Source organism: Prionailurus bengalensis, chromosome B1 (genome assembly GCF_016509475.1).
Source record: "Prionailurus bengalensis isolate Pbe53 chromosome B1, Fcat_Pben_1.1_paternal_pri, whole genome shotgun sequence".
Classification (NCBI taxonomy): Eukaryota; Metazoa; Chordata; class Mammalia; order Carnivora; family Felidae; genus Prionailurus; species Prionailurus bengalensis.
The window spans coordinates 37,421,010-37,444,210 of NC_057344.1; the positions used below are offsets into that span (position 1 = coordinate 37,421,010).

Consider the following 23,201-nt stretch of genomic DNA (forward strand, 5'->3'; position numbering starts at 1 on the left):
TAATCTGCCTGATACACTCCTGCCATTCCCTAAAAGAAAATGACTTTGCCACAAGCAGTCATTGTTTGGTAAAATAACTTCCTTTTCCCACTCGCTTCTGCCTATAAGTATTCCATTTTGTACATCTCCTAAGAGCTCCTTTCTTTTCCCTTCCCTTTTCTTATCTTTTCCTTTTTTTTAGAAACTGTTTATTTTCCATCAACCTTTATTCCATTCTATTTGTCTTTGTGGAAGAGAAACTTAAGACTGCTCAGTGGTTGTTCCTACCCATTCATTGGCCTGAGCAGGAAGAGCTGCAGGCCGGTCTTCAGTGGCAGGCTGAGTACACCAGTCTTCAGTAGGGAAATGCTTAATAGGCACAAAGGGCAACTGCATAACTTTAGATGAATCTGCAACCTTAGGTTGAAAACCAGTCAACTCAGGAGGTGGAGGAGTCCATTCACCCTAAAATTCCTCCTTGGTCACAGCATTTTCATCAGTGGCCTGTTCTTCCTTTTCAATCTCTTAATAACTCTGTAGAAGTAGAGTTCAGGCATGACCTCCCATGTAGGCTTTTGTGAAATGGTGCCATGCATTCATAGAACTTCCCTGGCCAGCCTCCACTATATCAGATCAACTGAGTTACCTTGTTGTTGCAAGGGATGGCAATGTCCACATAGTGCAGGTAGATAGGTTAAAAGATGCCTCTGTGAGAGGCTGGTGGTCAGCCCTAGGATCAGTAACTACAAGAAGTCTTGACTCCTGGAAGGCTAACCTGGGTCTGGTCGGTGAAGTTTCCAGGACCAGAGTGGCCAGCAAGAGGTATGGTTCCAGTAGCAGCAGCAAACGTCAGCACAGCTGTCTGGCCAGTATTCCTAGATGATATGATACTGACATCAGCTGGGTTTTCAGTGGCAAAACTGGCATGAGTGCCAAAAGAAGCTTCACACAGCTTCTCTTCATATTTAAAAAAAAATAATATATTGCCAAATTGGGTAACATAACAGTGTGTACAGTGTGCTCTTGGTTTTTGGGGTAGATTCCCATGGTTCATTGCTTACATACAAGAACAGTGTTCATCTCAACAAGTGCCCTCCTCAATGCCCATCACCCATTTTCCCCTCTCTGCCACCCCTCCATCAACCCTCAATTTATTCTCTGTACTTAAGACTCTCATAAGAGACTCCTTGCCTCCCTCCCTCTCTGTTTGTAACTATTTTTCCCCCTTCCTTCCCCACGTTCTTCTGTTAAGTTTCTCAAGATCACAATATGAGTGAAAACATATGACATCTGTCTTTCTCTGAATGACTTATTTCACTTAGCATAATACCTTCCAGTTCCATCCACATTGCTGCAAAGGGCATGATTTCATTCTTTCTCATTGCCAAGTAGTATTCCATTGTATATATAAGCCACATCTTCTCTATCCATTCATCAGTTGATGGACATTTATTTAGGCTTTTCCCATAATTTGGCTATTGTTGAAAGCACTGCTATAAACATTGGGGTACATGTGCCCCTGAGAATCAGCACTCCTGTATCCTTTGGATAAATTCCTAGTAGTGGTATTGCTGGGTTTTAAGGTAGTTCTATTTTTAATTTTTTGAGGAACCTCCACACTGTTTTCCAAAGCAACTGCACCAGTTTGCATTCCCACCAACAGTGCAAGAGGGTTCCCTTTTCTCCACATCCATTCCAGCATCTGTTGTTTCCTCAGTTGTTAATTTTAGCCACTCTGACCGGTGTCAGGTGGTATCTCGGTGTGGTTTTGATTTGCATTTCCCTGATGATGAGAGACGTTGAGCATCTTTTCATGTGTCTGGTGGCCATCTGGCTGTCTTCTTTGGAAAAGTGTCTATTCATGTCTTCTGCCCATTTCTTCACTGGATTATTTGTTTTTCAGGTGTTGAGTTTGGTAAGTTCTTTATAGATTTTGGATGCTAACTCTTTATCTGATATGCCATTTGCAAAAATCTTTTCCCATTCCATCAGTTGCCTTTCAGTTTTGCTGATTGTTCCCTTTGCAGTGCAGAAGCTTTTTACCTTGATGAAGTCCCTGTAGTTCATTTTTGCTTTTAATTCCCTTGCCTTTGGAGATGTGTCGAGCAAGACACAGTTGCTGCAGCTGAGGTCAAAGAGGCTGTTGCCTGTTTTCTCCTCTGGGGTTTTGATGGTTTCCTGTCTCACATTTAGGTCTTTCATCCATTTTGAGTTTATTTTTGTGTATGGTATAAGAAAGTGGTCTAGTTTCACTCTTCTCCATATTGCTGTCCAGTTCTCCCAGCACTATTTCCTAAAGACACTGTCTTTTTTCCATTGGATACTCTTTCCTGCTTTGTCAAAGATTAGTTGGTCATACATTTGTGGGTCCAATTCTGGGTTCTCTATTCTATTCCATTGGCCTATGTGTCTGTTTTTGTGCCAGTACCATACTGTCTTGACGATTACAACTTTGTAGTAGAGGCTAAAGTCTGGGATTGTGATGCCTCCTGCTTTGGCTTTCTATTTCAACATTACTTTGGCTATTCGGGATCTTTTGTGGTTCCATACAAGTTTTAGGATTGTTTGTTCTAGCTTTGAGAAGAATGCTGGTGCAAGTATTTTTTTTTAATTTTCTTTTTAAATTTACATCTAAATTATTTTTTTTTAAGACTTTTTTTTTCAACGTGTTTTTTTTTTAATTTTTTTTTTATTTTGGGGACAGAGAGAGACAGAGTATGAACGGGAGAGGGGCAGAGAGAGAGGGAGACACAGAATCGGAAGCAGGCTCCAGGCTCTGAGCCATCAGCCCAGAGCCCGACGCGGGGCTAGAACTCACGGACCGCAAGATCGTGACCTGGCTGAAGTCGGACGCTTAACCGACTGCGCCACCCAGGCGCCCCAATTTACATCTAAATTAGTTAACATATAGTGCAACAATGATTTCAGGAGTACATTCCTTAGTGCCCCTTACCCATTTAGCCCATCCTCCCTCCCACAATGCCTGCAGTAACCCTCAGTCTGTTCTCCATAATTATGAGTGTCTTATGTTTTGTCCCCCTCCGTTTTTTATATTATTTTTGTTTCCCTTCCCTTATGTTCATCTGTTCTGTGTCTTAAAGTCCTCACTGAGTGAAGTCATATGATATTTGTCTTTCTCTGACTAATTTCGCTTAGCATAATACCCTCCAGTTCCATCCACGTAGTTGCGAATGGCAAGATTTCATTGATTGCTGAGTAATACTCCATTGTGTATATATATATATATATATATATATGCATATACAATGTATATATATATGTATATATATATATATTTATATATATATATATATATATATATCCTTTTCTTTATCCATTCATCCATCGATGGACATTGGGCTCTTTCCATACTTTGGATATTGTTGATGGTGCTGCTATAAACATGGGGGTGCATGTGTCCCTTTGAAACAGCACACCTGTATCCCTTGGATAAATGCTTAGTAGTGCAATTGCTGGGTCATAGGGTAGTTCTATTTTCAGTTTTTTGAGGAACCTCCATACTGTTTTCCAGAGTGGCTGCACTAGCTTGCATTCCCACCAGCAATGCAACAGAGATCCTCTTTCTCTGCATCCTCACCAACATCTGTTGTCGCCTGAGTTGTTAACGTTAGCCATTGTGACAGGTGGAAGGTAGTATCTCATGGTGGTTTTGATTTGTATTTCCCTGATGATGAGTGATGTGGAGCATTTTTTTCATGTGTCGGTTGGCCATCTGGATGTCTTCTTTGGAGAAGTGTCTATTCATGTCTTTTGCCCATTTCTTCACTGGATTCTTTGTTTTTCAGGTGTTGAGTTTGATAAGTTCTTTGTAGATTTTGGATACTAACCCTTCATCTGACATGTCATTTGCAAATATCTTCTCCCATTTCGTTGGTTGCCTTTTAGTTTTGCTGAGTGTTTCCTTCGCTGTGCAGAAGCTTTTTATTTTGATGAGGTCCCAGTAGTTCATTTTTGCTTTTGTTTCCCTTGCCTCTGGAGACGTGTTGAGTAAGAAGTTGCTGCAGCCAAGATCAAAGAGGTTTTTGCCTGCTTTCTCCTCGAGGATTGTGATGGCTTCCTGTGTTACATTGAGGTCTTTCATCCACTTTGAGTTTATTTTTGTGTATGGTGTAAGAAAGTGGTCCAGGTTCCTTCTTCTGCGTGTCGCTGTCCAGTTTTCCCAGCACCACTTGCTGAAGAGACTGTTTTTATTCCATTGGATATTCTTTCCTGCTTTGTCAAAGATTAGTTGGCCGTAGGTTTGTGGGTCCATTTCTGGGTTCTCTGTTCTGTTCCATTGATCTGAGTGCCTGTTCTTGTGCCAGTACCATAGTGTCTCGATGGTTACAGCTTTGTGGTATAGCTTGAAGTCTGGGATTGTGATGCCTCCTGCTTTGGTTTTCTTTTTCAGGATTGCTTTGGCTCTTCGGGATCTTTTCTGGTTCCTTACAAATTTTAGGATTATTTGCTCTAGCTCTGTGAAGATGCTGGTGTTATTTTGATAGGGATTGCATTGAAAATGTAGATTGCTTTGGGTAGTATTGACATTTTAACAATATTTGTTCTTCCTATCCAGGAGCATGGAGTCTTTTTCCATTTTTTTGTGTCTTCTTCAATTTCTTTCATCTGCTTTCCATAGTTTTCAGTGTATAGATTTTTCACCTCTTTGGTTAGATTTATTCCTAGGTATTTTATGGTTTTTTTTGTGCAACTGTAAATGGGATTGATTCCTTGATTTCTCTTTCTGTCGCTTCATTGTTGGTGTATAGGAATGCAACCGATTTCTGTGCATTGATTTTATGTCCTGCAAATTTGCTGAATTCATGAATCAATTCTAGCAGTTTTTTTGTGGGATCTTTTGGGTTTTCCATGTAGAGTATCACGTCATCTGCAAACAGTGAACATTTGACCTCCTCCTGGCTGATTTGGATGCCTTTTATTTCTTTGTGTTTTCTGATTGCAGAGGCCAAGACTTCCAATACTATGTTGAATAACAGTGGCGAGAGTGGACATCCCTGTCTTGTTCCTGACCTTAGGGGGAAAGCTCTCAGTTTTTCCCCATTGAGGATGATATTAGCGTTGGGTCATTCATATAATGCTTTTATGATCTCGAGGTATGCTCCTTCTGTCCCTACTTTCTTGAAGGTTTTTATCAAGAAAGGATGCTGTATTTTGTCAAATGCTTTCTCTGCATCTATTGACAGGATCATATGGTTCTTGTCCTTTCTTTTATTGATGTGATGAATCACGTTAATTGTTTTGTGGATATTGAACCAGCCCTGCATCCCAGGTATAAATCCCACTTGGTCATGGTGAATAAATTTTTTAATGTATTGTTGGATCCGGTTGGCTAATGTCTCATTGAGGATTTTTGCATGCATGTTCATCAAGGAAATTGGTCTATAGTTCTCCTTTTTAGTGGGGTCTCTGTCTGGTTTTGGAATCAAGGTAATGCTGGCTTCACAGAAAGAGTTTGGAACTTTTCCTTCCATTTTTATTTTTTTGGAACAGCTTCAAGACAATAGGTGTTAACTCTTCCTTAAATGTTTGGTAGAATTCCCCTGGAAAGCCATCTGGCCCTGGACTCTTGTTTTTTGGGAGATTTTTGATTACTAATTCAATTTCCTTACTGGTTATGGGTCTGTTCAAATGTCCTATTTCTTCCTGTTTCAGTCTTGGTAGTGTATATGTTTCTGGAATTTGTCCATTTCTTCCAGATTGCCCATTTTATTGGCATATAATTGCTGATAATATTCTCTTATTATTGTTTTTATTTCTGTTGTGCTGGTTGTGATCTCTCCTCTCATTCTTGATTTTATGTATTTGAGCTTTTCCTTTTCCTTTTTGATCAAACTGGCTAGTGGTTTATCAATTTTGTTAATTCTTTCAAAGAACCAGCTTCTGGTTTCATTGATCTGTTCTACTGGTTTTGTTGTTGTTGTTGTTGCTGCTGTTGCTGTTGTTTTGGTTTAGATAGCATTAATTTCTTCTCTAATCTTTATTATTTCCTGTCTTCTTCTGGTTTTGGGTTTTATTTGCTGTTCTTTTTCCAGCTCCTTAAGGCGTAAGGTTAGGTTGTGTATCTGAGATTGGGATTGCATTGGATATGTAGATTGCTTTAGGTGGTATTGACATTTTAACAGTATTTATTCCTCCGATCCATGAGCATGGGATGTTTTTTCATTTCTTTGTGTCTTCAATTTCCTTCATAAGTTTTCTATAGTTTTCAGCATACAAATCTTTTACATCTTTGGTTAGGTTTATTCCTAGGTATTTTATGGTTCTTGGTGCAGTTGTAAATGGGATCAACTTGATTTCTCTTTCTGTTGCTTCATTATTGGTGTATAGAAATGCAACCGATTTCTGTACATTGATTTTTGTGCCCTGCGACGTTGCTGAATTCATGTATCAGCTCTAGCAGCCTTTTGGTGGAGTCTTTCAGGTTTTCCATGTAGAGTATCATGCCATCTGCTAAAAGTAAAAGTTTGACTTCTTCTTTGTCAATTTTGAAGCCTTTTATTTCATTTTGTTGTCTGATTGCTGATGCTAGGACTTCCAACACTATGTTAAACAACAGTGGTGCAAGTGGACACCCATGTTGTGTTCCTGATCTCAGGGGGAAAGCTCTCAGTTTTTCCCCATTGAGGATAGTATTAGCTGTGGGCTTTTCATATATGGCTTTTATGATGTTTAGGTATGTTCCTTCTATCCCAACTTTCTTGAAGGTTTTTATTAAGAAGGATGCTGTATTTTGTCAAATGCTTTTTCTGCATCTATTGACAGGATCATATGGTTTTTATCCTTTCTTCTATTAATGTGATATATCACATTGATTGATTTGCAAATATTGAACCAGCCCTGCAGCCAAGGAATCAATCCCACTTGATCATGGTGAATAATTCTTCTTACATGCTGCTGAATTCGATGTGCTAGTATCTTGTTGAGAATTTTTGCATCCATGTTCATCAGGGATATTGCCCTGTAATTCTCCTTTTTTGTGGGGTCTCTGTCTGGTTTGGGAATCTAGGTAATGCTGGCTTCATAGAATGAGTCCGGAAGCTTTCCTTCCATTTCTATTCTTTGGAACAGCTTGAGAAGGATAGGTATTAACTCTGCTTTAAATGTCTAGTAGAATTCCCCTGGGAAGCCATCTAGCCCAGGACTTTTATTTGTTGGGAGATTTTTGACAACTGATTCAATTTCTTCACTAGTTATGGGTCTGTTCAAATTTTCTATTTCTTCCTGTTTGAGTTCTGGTAGTGTGTGGGTGTCTAGGAATCTGTCCATTTCTTCCACGTTGTCCAGTTTGTTGCCATATGATTTTTTATGGTATTCTCTGGTAATTGTTTTTATTGCTGAGGGATTGATTGTGCTAAGTCCAATTTCGCAATTTTATCCATTTGTGTCCTCTTTCTTTTCTTTTTGAGGAGTCTGGCTAGGGGGTTATCAATTTTGTTTATTTTTTCAAAAAAACAGCTTTAAGTTTCATTGATCTGTTCTACTGGTTTTGTTTTTGTTTTTGGATTCTATATTGTTTACTTCTGCTCTGATCTTTATTATTTCTCTTCTTCTGTTGGCCTTGGTGTTTCTTTGCTGTTCTTCTTCTAGTTCTTTTAGGTGTGCGGTTAGAGTTTGGATTTGGGATTTTTTCTTGTTTCTTGAGGTAGGCCTGGATTGCAATGTATTTTCCTCTTAGGACTGCCTTTGCTGCATCCCAAAGGGTTTGGACTGTTGCCCAATATGTTGTCCATATTTATTTCCATATATTTTTTAATACTTCTTTAATTGCCTGGTTGACCCGTTCATTCTTTCGTAAGATGTTCTTTAACCTCCATGCTTTTGGAGGTTTTCCAAACTTTTTCCTGTGGTTCATATCAAGTTTCATAGCATTGTGATGTGACAATGTGCATGGTATGATCTCAATGCTTTTATATTTATTGAGGGCTGTTTTGTGACCCAGTATGTGATCTATCTTGGAGAATGTTCCATGTGCACTCAAGAGGAATGTGTATTCTGCTACTTTTGGATGAAAAGTTCTGAATATATCTGTCAGGTCCATCTGGCCCAGTGCATCATTCAGGGTCATTGTTTCTTTATTGATTTTCTGCCTAGATGATCTGTCCGTTGTTGTAAATGGAGTATTAAAGCCCCCTGCAATTACCACATTCTTATCAATAACATTGCTTATGTTTGTGATTAATTATCTTATACATTTGGGTGCTGCCAAATTGGGTGTATAAGCATTTATAATTGTTAGCTCTTCTTGATGGCTAGAACCTGTAAATATGATATAATGCCCTTCCTCATCTCTTGTAACAGCCTTTAGTTTAAATTCTAGTTTGTCTGATATAAGTATGGCTACTCCACTTTCTTTTGACTTCCAGTAGCATGATAGATGGTTCTCCATCCCCTCACTTTCAATCTGAAGGTGTCCTCGGCTCTAAAATGGGTCTCTTGTAGACAGCAAATAGATGGGTCTTGTTTGTTGTTGTTGTTGTTGTTGTTGTTGTTGTTGTGTGTGTGTTTTATCCATTCCAATACCCTGTGTCTTCATTGGAGCATTTAGTCCATTTACATTCAGTGTTATTATTGAAAGATATGGATTTAGTGTCATTGTGTTATCTGTAGGTTTCATGCTTGTTGTGATGTCTCTGGTCCTTCATGGTCTTTGCAACATTCCATTCACAGAGTCCCCCCTTAGGATCTCTTGTAGCGGTGGTTTAGTGGTGATGAATTCCTTCAGTTTTTGTTTGTCTGGGGAAACCTTTACCTCTCCTTCTATTCTGAATGACAGCCTTGCTGGATAAAGGATTCTTTATTTTTCCTAGGCTGCATATTTTTCCTATTTATCACATTGAATATTTCCTACCACTCCCTTCTGGTCTGCCAAGTTTCAGTAGATAGGTCTGCTACTACCCTCATGTGTCTACCCTTGTAGGTTAAGGGCCATTTGTCCCTCGCTGCTTTCAGAATTCTCTTTATCTTTGTATTTTGCCAGTTGCACCCTGATATGTCGTGCAGAAGATCGATTCAAGTTAGGTCTGAAGGGAGTTCTCTGCCCCTCCTAGATTTCAATGTCTGTTTCCCTCCCAAGATTGGGAAAATTCTCACTATGACTTGTTCAAGTACACCTTCTGCCCCTTTCTCTCTCTTTTTCTTCTTCTCCTGGAACTCCTATGATATGGATATTATTATGTTTCATTGAATCACTTAGTTCTCTAATTCTCCCCTCAGGGTCTAGAATTTTGTCATCTCTCTTTTTCCCAGCTTCATCTTTTCCCATCATTTTGTCTTCTACTTCATTTATTCTCCCCTCTGCCTCTTCGGTCCTCAATGCCACCGCCTCTAGTTTATTTTGCACCTCATTTACAACATTTTTAATTCATCATGACTAGTTTTTAGTTCCTTGATCTCTGCAGCAATAGATTCTCTGTTGTCTTCCATGCTTTTTTCAAGCCCAGAGATTAATCTTATGACTATTATTCTAAATTATTGATCATTATATTGTTTATATCTGTTTTAGCCAATTCTTTAGCTTTCATTTTTTTTCCTGGAATTTCTTTTGAGGAGAATTCTTCCGTTTCATCATTTTGGCTAGTTTTCTATCCCTTATGTGTTTTAAAAGCTTGTTATGTGTCCTGCACTCGTGAGCACTACTATATTAAAGGGGTCATACACTGTCCAGGGTCTGGCCCCTCAGGGGGTATTTTTTGGAGTGCATTACTTGCTGTCTGTTGTTGTGACTCTGGTTGCTTTGTCTCCCTACTCATAGTGATGTTTTGGACCCTCCATCCAGTGTGGTTTGATTTGTTTGTTGAAGTGGCTCCAGAAAAAAAAAAGAAAACTAAACTAAACTAAACTAAACTAAAACAGCAACAACAGCAAAAAAAAAAAAAAAAAAAAAAAAAACAACGGGGTGGGGGCAGTGTTGGTGGAAGAGGCCTTATCCCATACAAAGGCAGGGAAAAAGAAAAGAAAATTGACCAGGCAGAGAAACTCTCTGGTCTCTCTCTCTCTCTCTCTCTCTCAGAAAGATAGAAGGAGATATAGAACAGGTATAAGGAGAATAGATTAAATATGTCTGCTTAAATAAACCAATAACCAGAATAACCAGACTAGAGGAGGAATAAATAAGAAGGAAATATATATATATATATGTATATATATATATATATGTGTATAATAACAATTGTCCAAGAATTAAATCAGGAAATGCAAAAACACTGGGTGCTTTGGAACGGGTGGCAGCACAGGTCTGGAGGAGAGACTGTCTGGTTAGTCTGTGTCAATACTGCTCCAGTAGATATGTAGTTACCAGGTAGGGAGGGACATGGGTTTGTGTAAGTAGGTTTCACCTCCACTGTGGGCCTGCTGTCTGTTTCCAGAAGCTCTGCCCTGTCGGTGATGGTGAGAAAAATAACAACACCCCAGTCTCTCCTCCTCAGATTGGGTGTCGTAAACCACTTTGTTAAGGCAGTCCTCACAGTGCTGCGCAGGCCTAAGTGGGCTGTTTTGTTTGTTTGTTTTCGTTTTTTGTTCCACAGTCTCCTGCACCTCCCTGGGGCTCATCTGGGATTCAAACTCAGATGTCCTAAAGAGTACTGCTCTGCATGCCCCACTTCCATGGAAGGGCCACTCTGCCCAACCTGACGGCTTCTTCACAGTGCCGTGCAGGGGCAAAGGAGGTGGTTTGTGCCACTACCCTGACTCTAGTGCCTCCCTGGTGCTTGTCCTGGCTTTAAACCCCAATGTCTTAAAAGGTCCCGCTCTCTGAGCCCTGATTCCAGGGAAGTGCTGCTCTGCCCAGTGATAAATGACCTCTGGCTGGCTGGTGCAGGCAGGGTCTTTGTCCCTGGAAGGTTATGTACCTTGTTCCCACAGCACTTGAGGGCAAGGGTTGCATTCTCCCATTGCAGACCACCTCTGAACTAGTTACTGAGCCTGGAGCTGGCTCCCCTTTTCCCCAGGTGTGGGAACAAGGCAGCCGGCCCCAGTCAAGAGATAGCCATGCAGTTGGAGATTGGCTCTTTCTCCGTCCCCAGCCCCTGTTTTTTCCCTTGTCCAAATACAGTCCTACACCTCCACAGCCTCTCTTTCTCTCCTCTTTTCCCTCCACAAAAAGGGATCCCTCCTCTTCGTGCCTATGATGCCCATTTTATCTCTCCCAGTTTGCAATCACCCACCTATGGCCTGCCAGTTTGTCCCCGTGGGCCCCTGGAGATGTCTCTGTCACTCTGCAGCCCAGACTCTTGGAATTCAAAGTCCTTTGGCCTCAACACTGCTATGTTTCAGGGACGAGGGAACTTAAGGTCCCCCTACTTCTCTGCCATGTTGGATCTTTAGCCTCCCAGATTCTCTTCAGATTTATGATGTAGATGCCATCACTTTTCCTTTCGTAGATGTACTATTCCATTTGAAAGTCAAGATTGGTGCCACCTAAATGGGTTCCTGCTGCAAGGAATTTGAGGACATCCTCCTTTTTTATTTGCAGAATAGAATAAAATCTTTGGCATTTGAAAGTTTCATTTTAGGCTACAATGGGAACAAGGAATAATGCCGTATGGATCCCTCCCTGGATAGTGTGGAAAGGCTCAGAGCTCTGCTCTTATCTGTTCGATGGTTGCTACCCAATTCAAGAATCAGTGAAGAAAGCCAATAAGATTTTTAAAATTTACTTAGTTGAATTTTGGTTTTTTAATGTTTAAATTTGGCCTTTTTCTATATATAATAAGTGTTGTAACTCTATCAGTGGCCCTCTCCACCCAGATATCATTGTCATGCCCATGCCCATGACATACCCTAATGCTCCCAAGCAGCCATCTGTAGTAGACCAAGCATTAGAATTTGGGTCATATTTCCTGGTTTCTTTGTGTTCCCAATTTTCTTTCAAGAGCCATTTTTTCTTGCACTTTTTCAGGAAGCATTTTAGTAAAACTTTCATTGAGTACTTAAAGTGACAGATCTTATGCTAGAAACATCACATACATTTAAGCTTCAAATTAGACATTATTATCCTTATTTTACAGAATAAAAAAGGGAGGACTAGAGAGATTGTGACATTTCCCTTGGTCACTCAGTTTGTAGATGACAAGGCTTGGACGAGTCTTCATTTTGTACTTGGAGACAGATATGTACACAAGCTTTGAGGAGACCCCAGGCCAGTGTCCCAGCTACAGGCTGCCACTTGCCAGCTGTGCTCAATTACTGTCTTTGAGTGTAAGTTTTTGAATATATAAAATCAGTGCTTTGGGAGTGCCTGGGTGGTCTAGTCAGTTGAGTGTCTGACTTCAGCTCAGGTCATGATCTCACAGTTCCTGAGTTTGAGCCCCACACCAGGCTTACTGATGTCAATGCAGAGTCTGCTTTGGAATCTCCTCCCCCTCTTGCTGCACCTCCCCCCCTTTTATCTCTTTCTTTCCCAAAAATAAAAATAAAAACATTTAAAAAACCAGTGTTTTGGCCTCTGCTCTACATGTAATATACATTTATTGGGAGGCTAAAACCTTCTGAAAGAGTCAAAGTGGTTAAAACCTGTGAAGTGTGATGCTAAAAGTCTTACCTCCTAAAACAATTGAAGGGGAAATGGGGTCTCTATTTGTACCAAGTGGGCATGCTGTGCCACCCCCACCCAAGATCTGCTGACTCAAGATGCAGGCTTCACATCTAGAAGTGTGCTGGACTTAGTGGCAGTGGTTTAAGAAAGACCAGGGGCTCCAGGAGGCCAGCAGCCCTGGGATGGGGGGGATAATGTCTGATGTCAGGACACAACTGTAGGTACAGGCTCCACCAACCCCAGATGTACTCATTATGCCCCTGTCTATACAAGTGCTTTTAGTTGCTGAAAGAGCCCCTGCATGCAGAGAGGCAGGTAGCAAGCCTGTGCTGACAGGAAAAACACTCACTGTCTTGCTCCTCCTCCTTTTCCAGCTTTTCAATTAGGTCCTATTTTGTTTTGTTTATTCCCTGTTGTCCACACCCCTTTCCATTTCCTTCAGGGTTTCATTAAAGGCCAGCCATTTTCCCCAGTTAAATGGTTCTCTCTCTGAAAATTTAATCCCTAAATCAACAGCATTATGTTCAATTCACAATGACTCAACTGTTGTTGCATGGGAATTGGGATTTGAATCCTCAGCAGCACCTCCAAAGTGCATGTGGCTGGGAATGAACATGAGGAAAATACCATCATCATGGGATTTCTGAAAATTAATGGGGTGAAGTTGCTAGAGCCAACTAGTCCTACACTTTGCTAGGAGTCCTGGAGTGACCTGGAGTGAGCAGCTTTTCCCCTGATGGACCCATGGGGTTTTCCAGGCTTTAGGGGATAAAAGTAAACTTTCTAGCCCCTAGACTGAAGTGTCTCAAGGGACTTCCAGAATTAGAGATACAGACACCAAGACCCTCCCTTCCTGATTTTGGTGTATTCTGGTAAAAATTCCTTCCCACCTCTAGGCTTGCCTTAGCTTTCTCCCCCAGAAGACAACTCATCAGCATATAAAGTAATTTTGATAGAGCCCCTATAACGCTTTCTTTCTAAAAGATTTTAATACCCTTCTGAGTGACATTTAATATGATAACAGTAAATAATTTTGACATGAAGCTGTTTTCCAAGAGTTAAAGTCCTAACAGTCCTACTGATCAGGCTGACAATAGCTTTCCTGATCATTATTAAATTCCCTGTGATTAGAAAATGGGCCGGTGCTATTGATTTAAACTCTTTGAGTTAAGTTAAGCTTTAGAGGACTTTCACAAGGCACAAAAAAGGCATTTGATATTGTATTTTACTTTCCCAATTAAAGCACTTTTCAAAGTACAAATAGCAGACAGACAGGCCTTAGGCCCAGGCTCTAGGAAGAAAGGTGGGAAGCATTTGTGCAGAACAGAGCACCAGAGTTCAAGCTGCACCACTACAGACTCAGGAAGGTAACATTCAAGGGAAGGAGGCTGAACATTACCACAGGCAAGATGTTTCCAATCCCCAGATGTGCCTGGGTCAAAGACACTTTGAATGCAATCCCAAAGCTCCTATAGAGGGGGAAGTCAGCTGTCTTAGAATTCCAGTGTAATTTCAATTTCATGAGATGTTGTTCTATGGTGCCCTCATAATGTCAAGCTTTGTGTACAAATTTTGCACTAAGAAATTATCACTAAATCTCCAAGGTGTAATAATTCTGATCTAACTTTTCAAATTAATAAGTAGAGAGAATGTAGGCAATAGAGTTTCTATTATGATCTAAAACTCTGGAGAAAACAGGGATTACAAGAGGAAAATCTTGAGCAATTTCAGGGTATTAAGTACTTTATGTCTTTCTGAGGGAAGGCATTGGAGGTTTGAAGGTATGCCTGCTGTGCCTGTTTGTTGTCCAGACAATAAGCAGTTTGAGGGATTGTGTTTAAGCCCTGAGTATTCCTTCCCTTGACTCTATATCTTCTCTAATCTCCACCATCCCTAGGAAAGCCTTTCTGAACCCAGTTACTATTTCTCCTACTTGACGATTTTTGTTCCCAGGGTCTTCTTTAGTTCTGTCCATGAGGAGCTCAGCATAGCTGCTAGGAACCTTGTGGCATACAGTCTGGCAGTATTTCTTTCACTTTTTTTTTTTTTTTTTACTATGGTCCACAGTAAGAAATACATTTTTATACCACAAACCAGCCTGTGACATATTCAAAAGTGAAACAAAAATTTCACCAAACACTACTCTAGCATGCTAGGTGCATTTTTATGTCCCAGCGTACAAAATTGATGCCATGACTAGCAGGTCTCTACCTGCAAAGTGGAAACTTCTCCTTTATGATTCTTATCAAGAATCCTAAATACTCATTTGTTAATTTATCTAGCGAATACTTAGAGAAAACTGGGCATGTACCCATTTCGATGTTAGGTGTTGTGTTTGGATACAAGGAATACAAGAGTTTCTCACCTCAGGCAGTTCACAGACTGTTTTGAGAGACATAACTGACATGTGAGAAAATGTAAAGAACAATGACAAAGAGATTTGTGTTGAGATGCTGAATGGGTCTGTGCTGTGCATGTTTCAAGGAGAGAGGGGTAGAGAGGGGAGATGTGCACAAATGAAGTTGGGGAAAGCTGGGAAACTCCTATCATCCTTGAGGGAGGGGCTGGTAGCTCCTGGATCTCCCTGTACCCAGCAGGTACATTGTGGGCTTTGAATAATTGTTTTTTGAATGACTCTGTGGTTAGGTATTAATAGGTTTATTACTAGATCCAATCATTACTGTTTATTGAACAACTAAAGTGTGCCTGACACTGTGCTGGGAGCTTAACCTAGTTTTCACATTTAATCCTCCTAATGAGCTAGTGGAGAAGTGCTGCTATCCCTAATTTACAGGTGAGGAAATCAATCCTCAGATATGATCAGTGGCTTACCCAAGGTCAGATAGCTTAAGTAAGTAGAGGATCTGAGAATTAAACCTATACTTCTTGAATTAAAGCAGATGCTCTTTTCACTCCTTCAAAGGATAAGATGGATTAGGCAGTCTTATAGGAGGTCAATGAGGGCAGTCTAGGAAAGAAGGTGGTGTAAGCACAGTGCAGGAACAAAGGAAATTAGCAAGATAGAAGTGGAAGTTTCATTTTAGGAGAAAAACAGTAAAGGACCAGGTTAGGAAGTGATGGAAAAGGAAATAGAGCTTGAAAATAAGTTTAAATTGCTCAAAAATAATAAAAATAGAAAGAATACCATGGTGCTTGGGTGGCTTAGTTGATTGGGTGTCTGACTCGATTTCAGCTCAGGCCATGATCTCATGGTAGTGAGATAGAGTCCCTGTCGGGATCCATGCTGAGTGCAGAGCCCGCTTGGGACTCTCTCTCTCCCCTTTCCTCTCTTTCCCCCATTCCCACTCCCTCTCTCTCAAAATGAATAAGTGAACAATAAGGAAAGAAAAAGAACTGGGATGCCTGTGTAACTCAGTAGGTTAAGCATCTGACTCGATTTTGGCTCAGGTCCTGATCTCATGGTTCATGAGTTCAAGCCCCGGGTTGGGCTTTGCACTAACAGCACAGAGCCTGCTTAGGATTCTCTCTTTCTGCCCCTTCCCCACGTTCTCTCTTTTTCTCTCAAAATAAATAATTAAAAAAAAATAGAAACAATACAAATAACAATAGTAACAACATTTTTGCTGACTATGCTAGGCCCAATTTCAAGGTCTTTGGACATTAGTAATCCCATTCTATAGTTCAAGAAATTTAGGCCCAGAAAAAGCTGAACTTGTCCAAAATCAAACCGAATCATGTCTGATTCTAATCCTAGGTAGGTATAAAATTGACATTGCCACTACCAGTATACTATCTTTGCTCTTCTATTTTTCCTAAATCCATTTTTTTTCTTTTCTTTTCTTTTCTTTTCTTTTCTTTTCTTTTCTTTCTTTTTTTTTTTTTTTTGTTTTCTTCCTGGTTACTCAGTGGGAAGCATGAGCACAGAGTGCCTCCAGTAGACAGGTGTTCTCAGATCCCTTCATCAGGGCTGATTGGATCACTGTCCATCTGCTAAGACACTGGCTACTGAAAATTTACAGCTGCATCTTTCACTGGGAATTTCAGCCACAACTAATTGCCTTCCCAAGGTTAAAATTCCCCCCACCAAGAGACAAGCTGTAGCCAATGATGGGCTAATATGAGACTCCCAAGCTCAGCACCTTTGCCTCAACTGGAAAATACTGAAAGGCCACCCTAGCTCAACCCTCCCCATGGAATTGGCTGAATTCTCACCTGAAGCTGCAATTGAGGTCAATTGCTCTTCCTCCTCTTTCTTCCTCTTCTTTATTAATCTTGCCTTCCTCCATCAAAATTGGCAATGATGATGTCGAGCTTTCACTTTTTGCAGAGGACTTGATATTATACATGAAAAACTCTACAGACTCTACCAAAAGTCTGCTAGAACGGATACATGAATTCAGCAAAGTCGCAGGATACAAAATCAATGTACAGAAATCAGTTGCATTCTTATACACTAATAATGAGCAAGAGAAAGACAAATAAAGAAACTGATCCCATTCACAATTGCACCAGGAAGCATAAAATACCTAGGGATAAACCTAACCAAAGATGTAAAAGATCTGTATGCTGAAAACTATAGAAAGCTTATGAAGGAAATTGAAGAAGATATAAAGAAATGGAAAAACATTCCGTGCTCATGGATTGGAAGAATAAATATTGTTAAAATGGCAATACTACCCAAAGCTATCTACACATTCAATGCAATCCCAATCAAAATTGCACCAGCACTCTTCTCGAAGCTAGAACAAGCAATCCTAAAATTTGTATGGAACCACAAAAGACCCTGAATAGCCAAAGTAATTTCAAAGAAAAAGACCAAAACTGGAGGCATCACAATCCCAGACTTTAGCCTTTACTACAAAGCTGTAATCATCAAGAGAGCATGGTATTGGCACAAAAACAGACACATAGACCAATGGAATAGAATAGAAACCCCGGAATTAGACCCACAAAAGTATGGCCAACTAATCTTTGACAAAGCAGGAAAGAATATCCAATGGAAAAAAGACAGTCTCTTTAACAAATGGTGCTGGGAGAACTGGACAGCAACATGCGGAAGGATAAAACTAGACCACTTTCTTACACCATTCACAAAAATAAACTCAAAATGGATAAAGGACCTGAATGTGAGACAGGAAACCATCAAAATCCTAGAGGAGAAAGCAGGGAAAAACCGCTCTGACCTCAGCAGCAGCAATTTCTTACTTGATACATCCCCAAAAGCAAGGAAATTAAAAGCAGAAATGAACTATTGGGACCTCATGAAGGTAAAAGGCTTCTGCACTTCCAAGGAAACAACCAACAAAACTAAAAGGCAACCAATGGAATGGGAAGAGATATTTGCAAATCACATATCGGACAAAGGGCTAATATCCAAAATCTATAAAGAGCTCAACAAATTCCACACCTGAAAAACAAATAATCCAGTGAAGAAATGGGCAGAAAACATGAATAGACACTTCTCTAAAGAAGACATCCAAATGGCCAACAGGCACATGAAAAGTGCTCAACGTCACTCCTCATCAGGGAAATACAAATCAAAACCACACTCAGATACCACCTCACGCCAGTCAGAGTGGCTAAAATGAAAAAATCAGGAGGCTATAGATGCCGGCGAGGATGTGGAGAAATGGGAACCCTCTTGCACTGTTGGTGGAAATGCAAACTGGTGCAGCCGCTCTGGAAAACAGTGTGGAGGTTCCTCAGAAAATTAGAAATAGATCTACCCTGTGACCCAGCAATAACACTGCTAGGAATTGACCCAAGGGATACAGGAGTGCTGATGCATAGGAGCACTTGTACCCCAATGTTTATAGCAGCACTTTCAACAATAGCCAAATTATGGAAAGAGCCTAAATGTCCATCAACTGATGAATGGATAAAGAAATTGTGGTTTATATACACAATGGAATACTACATGGCAATGAGAAAGAATGAAATATGGCTTTTTGTAGCAATGTGGATGGAACTGGAGAGTGTGATGCTAAGTGAAATAAGTCATGCAGAGAAAGACAGATGCCATATGTTTTCACACTTGTGTGGATCCTGAGAAACTTAACAGAAGACCATGGGGGAGAGGAAGGAAAAAAGAAAAGAAGTTAGAGAGGGAGGGAACCAAAACATAAGAGACTCTTAAAAACTGAGAATAAACTGAGGGTTGATGGGAGGGTGGGAGGGAGGGAAGGGTGGGTGATGGGTATTGAGGAGGGCACCTGTTGGAATGAGCACTGGGTGTTGTATGGAAACCAATTTGACAATAAATTTCATATTTAAAAAAAAATCTTGCCTTCCTCATGTTTTTTTTTTTGTACAGGTGTTTCTCCCAAGAGCATTTTTCAATAAACCCTGGATTAAATTTTCTATCTCATAGTCTGTTTCCAGGGAACTCAATCTAAGCCAAGTAGTACCAGGAGTGATCCTGGAAACTGCACTATAAAATGGGAGTTTGGAGGTGATTACCCTCTGGCCAGCTGGAGATGTGGACACTATAGCTGGTGGTTGGTATAATATGGATAGTCTCTGATGTGCTGTCACAGTGCAATTGCAAAATGCTTACCAAAGTTAAATGTGTTAGGACACCAGTGGAAGGTGATGCAGTGGTGGGAGTAATGTCTCTGGCAATGGAGAGGCACGTAGGGAAATATTAACTACAACAACCATGGAATTGGTGGATGTGCTGTATCACTGATTCACTCACTGAAGACAGATGAATCAGATTCATGGTCATTTGTTGACGATTCAAGGCAAAATATGAAAACAGGATTTCCTTGGCAGCATTAAAGAACATTTTAAACTGCTGAGGCAAAAGGCCATCAGCATGGAGGACTAGGTTCAGGACTTAATCATGTAAGAGCAGCAGAGCTTCAGTGGAGGTAGCATTCTTACCTTGTAGGTCTGTAACACCAAGGTCAAGGCCATAACAGAAAAGGAGTAGGACTTTGAGACATACAATGTCCCAGATTAATATAGTTGAGAATTTTGAACTCCCCACCTCTCCCAAACCTGAATCTGAAGAGGTGGCCTATTCCCCATGATAGAAGATAGTGAGCACTCCACCCAACCCATATGAATATCAGTTAGAGGCCTCAAATGAGTCATGTATCTCACAAGACTTTACTGGCTGCCCTCAGGATCCCTGCTCCAATCTGCCTTTCTGTTAATAAGGCCAATAGGAATCATGGTCAAAATCATGATCAAATCATGACACAGCCAACAAGGTCAGCTAAGGGAAGAGAGGAGCTAATAAACAGGAGTTGGGAGTGGATTGGACTAGCTCCTAAGGGTGATGAGTCAAGGGAGGAACAAAGTTGGATAAAAGGGAATGTCTCAGCTTGCAATTATATTAATATTGCCTCATAATACAGAGTTTAACACTCTTGAAAGAATCTTAGGAGAAGATACTAATAAACTGCCAGATTGACTCTGGAAAGCTTGGAAAAAAACAATGGCCCACACTAAATAAATATACCAAAACTTCCCTGTCAGATGATGTAAGATGGGTCCAAAGTGTCAGAAAAGTAGGGATGATAGGGTGGACATAGGCAAAAAACTACCAGCTGACTATGTTCCATGGCAAGCTAAGAGGATACTTCATGTACCAAAGTGATAAGGAATATGCTGGGAAAGTGACACAATGATCATTAAGATGCTCAATGGTGTCTGTCCTCTTTCAAGTGGGAGTTGACAGTAGGAGATGTTATTACAGAACTGGGCTCCCTGATAGCAATGGAGATGCTAGGATCTCAAAAACCAGATAGATCATGGTGGATGATAATAGACTACTGCCAGTAACCAAAAAAGCAGCCTCAATTATAGCTACCATGCCAGATGTGGTACCTCGTTAGAGCATATTAACACAGTCTCCAGGATATGATATGCAGATATTACTCTGACAAATTCATTCTTTCCCCTCTCTTTTTCAAGGAGGATCAAAAGCAGCATGCATTTACAAACCACAGTATATATTTATGGTCTTGTCTGAGGGCATTGTTAATTCACCTTCCCTCTACCAAAAAGAACTGAAACATCTGTATATTCCAGAGACTACTAAATTAGTCTTTGTGGCATCATACTAATTAGACCAAGTAAGTAATAAAGGGAAGATATGTCGGGGTTCTTGGTAAAGCACATATACCTCAGAGGGTATAGATGAACTCTACAAATTTCAGGGTCTTGCCATAGCAGTGAAGTTTTTAGTGTTCAATGGTCTGGGGCATAGAAGGACATTCCCCCAAATCAATACATAACTATTGCATTTTACACCTCCCACTACTAAGAAAGGAGCACAATGCTTTTTGATTTCTTTAGATTCTGGAGGCAGCATATTCTACACTTGGAAAACTGCTCTGACCTACTTACCAGGTCACATGAAAGGCTGCCAGCTTTAAATGAGGCCTAGAGAAGGCTCTTTATCCTGTCTAGTCTGTGAAACAAGTAGTCTTGTCACTTGACCATACAACCTGCAGACCTTGTGATATTATACATTTCTGTGTTTGGAAAAGAAACATCAAGTAAATCCAATGGCAAGCTCCAATAAGAATCACAATGTGACCCTTAAGATTTTAGAGCAAGACTATGCCATTTGAAACAGAGATACCATTTAAAAGGCAGGACCTAGCTTGCCATGAGGCCATAATAAATATGGACTATGTGAGTATGGGCACCATGGCCCATCATGAGCCAGGCTCTGTCATATCTACCAAATCATAAAATCAGGCCAAGCCAACATCAACTCTTTGTAAGCTGGGAGAGGTACTTCTGGGATTGGGCATGAGCACAATCTGCTAGTAAACTATGTAAGAAGGTAATCGCAATCTCCATGTCACCTACCATTATTGCACTGGTGCTTCCCTCCCATAGCTCACACCTATTGCTGGGGCTAGCATGTCCAAGGGTGGGGGTGGTGGTTCCCTTACACCCATTAATGGAGGAGAAAAAGCTTAATGTATAGACAGATTATCTTGGTATGTCAATGTAAGCTGAAAATGGACAGCTATTACACTATAGCCTCATCAGGAGTGTCATTAAAAGAGAGCAATGAGGGGCACCTGGATCTCTCAGTTGGTTAAGTTTCCAACTCTTGATTTTGGCTCATGTCATGATCCCAAGGTCATGGGATTGAGCCCCATGCTATCAGCATGGAGCCCGTTTGGAATTCTCTCTCTCCCTCTCTCTCTGCCCCTCCCATACTTGCTCACTCACTCTCTCTCTCTCTAATAAATAATCTTTAAGAGATTGCCCTCTCTTTCTCTCTGTCTTTCTCTAATAAATAATCTTTAAGACAGAGAGAGAGCAATGAGGAGAAATCATTACAATTCTCTGGGCTTTGGGCAGTGCATCTGACCTTCCCTTTTTTTTTTTCTTTTGGAGAAATAAATGGCCCAAAGTAAAATATTCATAGACTTAGGGCATCTTTTATTGGACTGGCCAGTTGGACCAGAGTTCTGAAAGGAGAAAGATGGAAAGATTGGGAACAAGGGCTCAGGAAGCTCATTTAGATGAGCAAATAGGAATGAATATAAAGTATGAAGATTTTACTATGGCATACTATAGCTACCAGAGGGTACCCACAATGGAAGAGACACTAAACAGTCAAGTGGACAGAATGACTTGATCATTTGACATCCACTGGTATTTGTTATGGGACACTCTAGTGCTGATTATGATGGGCATGAGTGGAGTAATGGTAGAAGGGATAGAAGCTATTCACGGATCCATCAGGATGTGCTTCCGTTCACCAAAGATGATCTAGCTACTGCTGCCACTGAATATCCTACCTACCAGTGAAATAAATTAAAGCTAAGCCTCATATTTGGCACCATTTCTTAAGAAGATGAATTAGGCACATGATAGCAAGTTGACTACCCTGTTGCCTTTCACCCTAAAAGGAGCAATGATTCTATCTAATTAATATCAACACATAATCCAGTATGGGCTTGTCTTTTCTTTCTTCTTTTTCTTTTTCTTTTTTAAAAATGTTTATTTTTGAGAGAGAGAGAGAGAGCATAAGTAGGAGAGGGGCAGAAAGAGAGGGAGACAGAATCCAAAGCAGGCTCCAGGCTCTGAGCTGTCAGCACAGAGCCAACTGACCAAGCTGAAGTTGGAGGCCCACTGACTGAGCCACCCAGGCACCCCATGGGTTTGCCTTTTATATGCAAAGTCTTGCCACCACAACTATGTAAGGACTTAAAGATTTCAGGAGCTGACTTAAAAGCCTAACTAACATTGCCTTAGGACAAGAGGCCCACTTTATGATAAAAACAAAAACAAAAGCAAACAAAAGACACACACACACACACACCCCACATAAAAACAAAAATAGTGCTGCAGTGGCCATGGATATTTGACCATGGGATCCCCTGGTTCTACCACCCTCAAGAGTCACAAGCTTCATAGAGTGGTGGAATGACCTCTTAAAGAAGCAACTGAGATGTCAACTTGAAGATGGTACCATTGCACACAGTATGGATCCTAAATTAATGACCATTGTATGGTACTCCTGTGTCTCCTATATGTAGAATACATGAGTCAGAAAACTAAAGTGTGGAAAGTAGGAATGGGCCCACCATCAACCCATATCCCACTTGGGGAAGCTATACTCTCAATCTTACAACCTTAGGCTCTGTAGGTCTAGACATCCTGGTTCTCTCAGAGGCAGAGTGCTTTGATGTGGGTTCTCAATAAGAGTTCATTAAACTTTAAGCTACCA

General features: G+C 40.6%; 1 pseudogene; it reads right to left on the reverse strand.

Moving 5' to 3' along the window:
* Positions 1-240: 240 nt before the first annotated feature.
* On the reverse strand, positions 241-16,779 carry LOC122468683 (annotated as a pseudogene).
* Between the last annotated feature and the right edge of the window lie 6,422 nt (positions 16,780-23,201).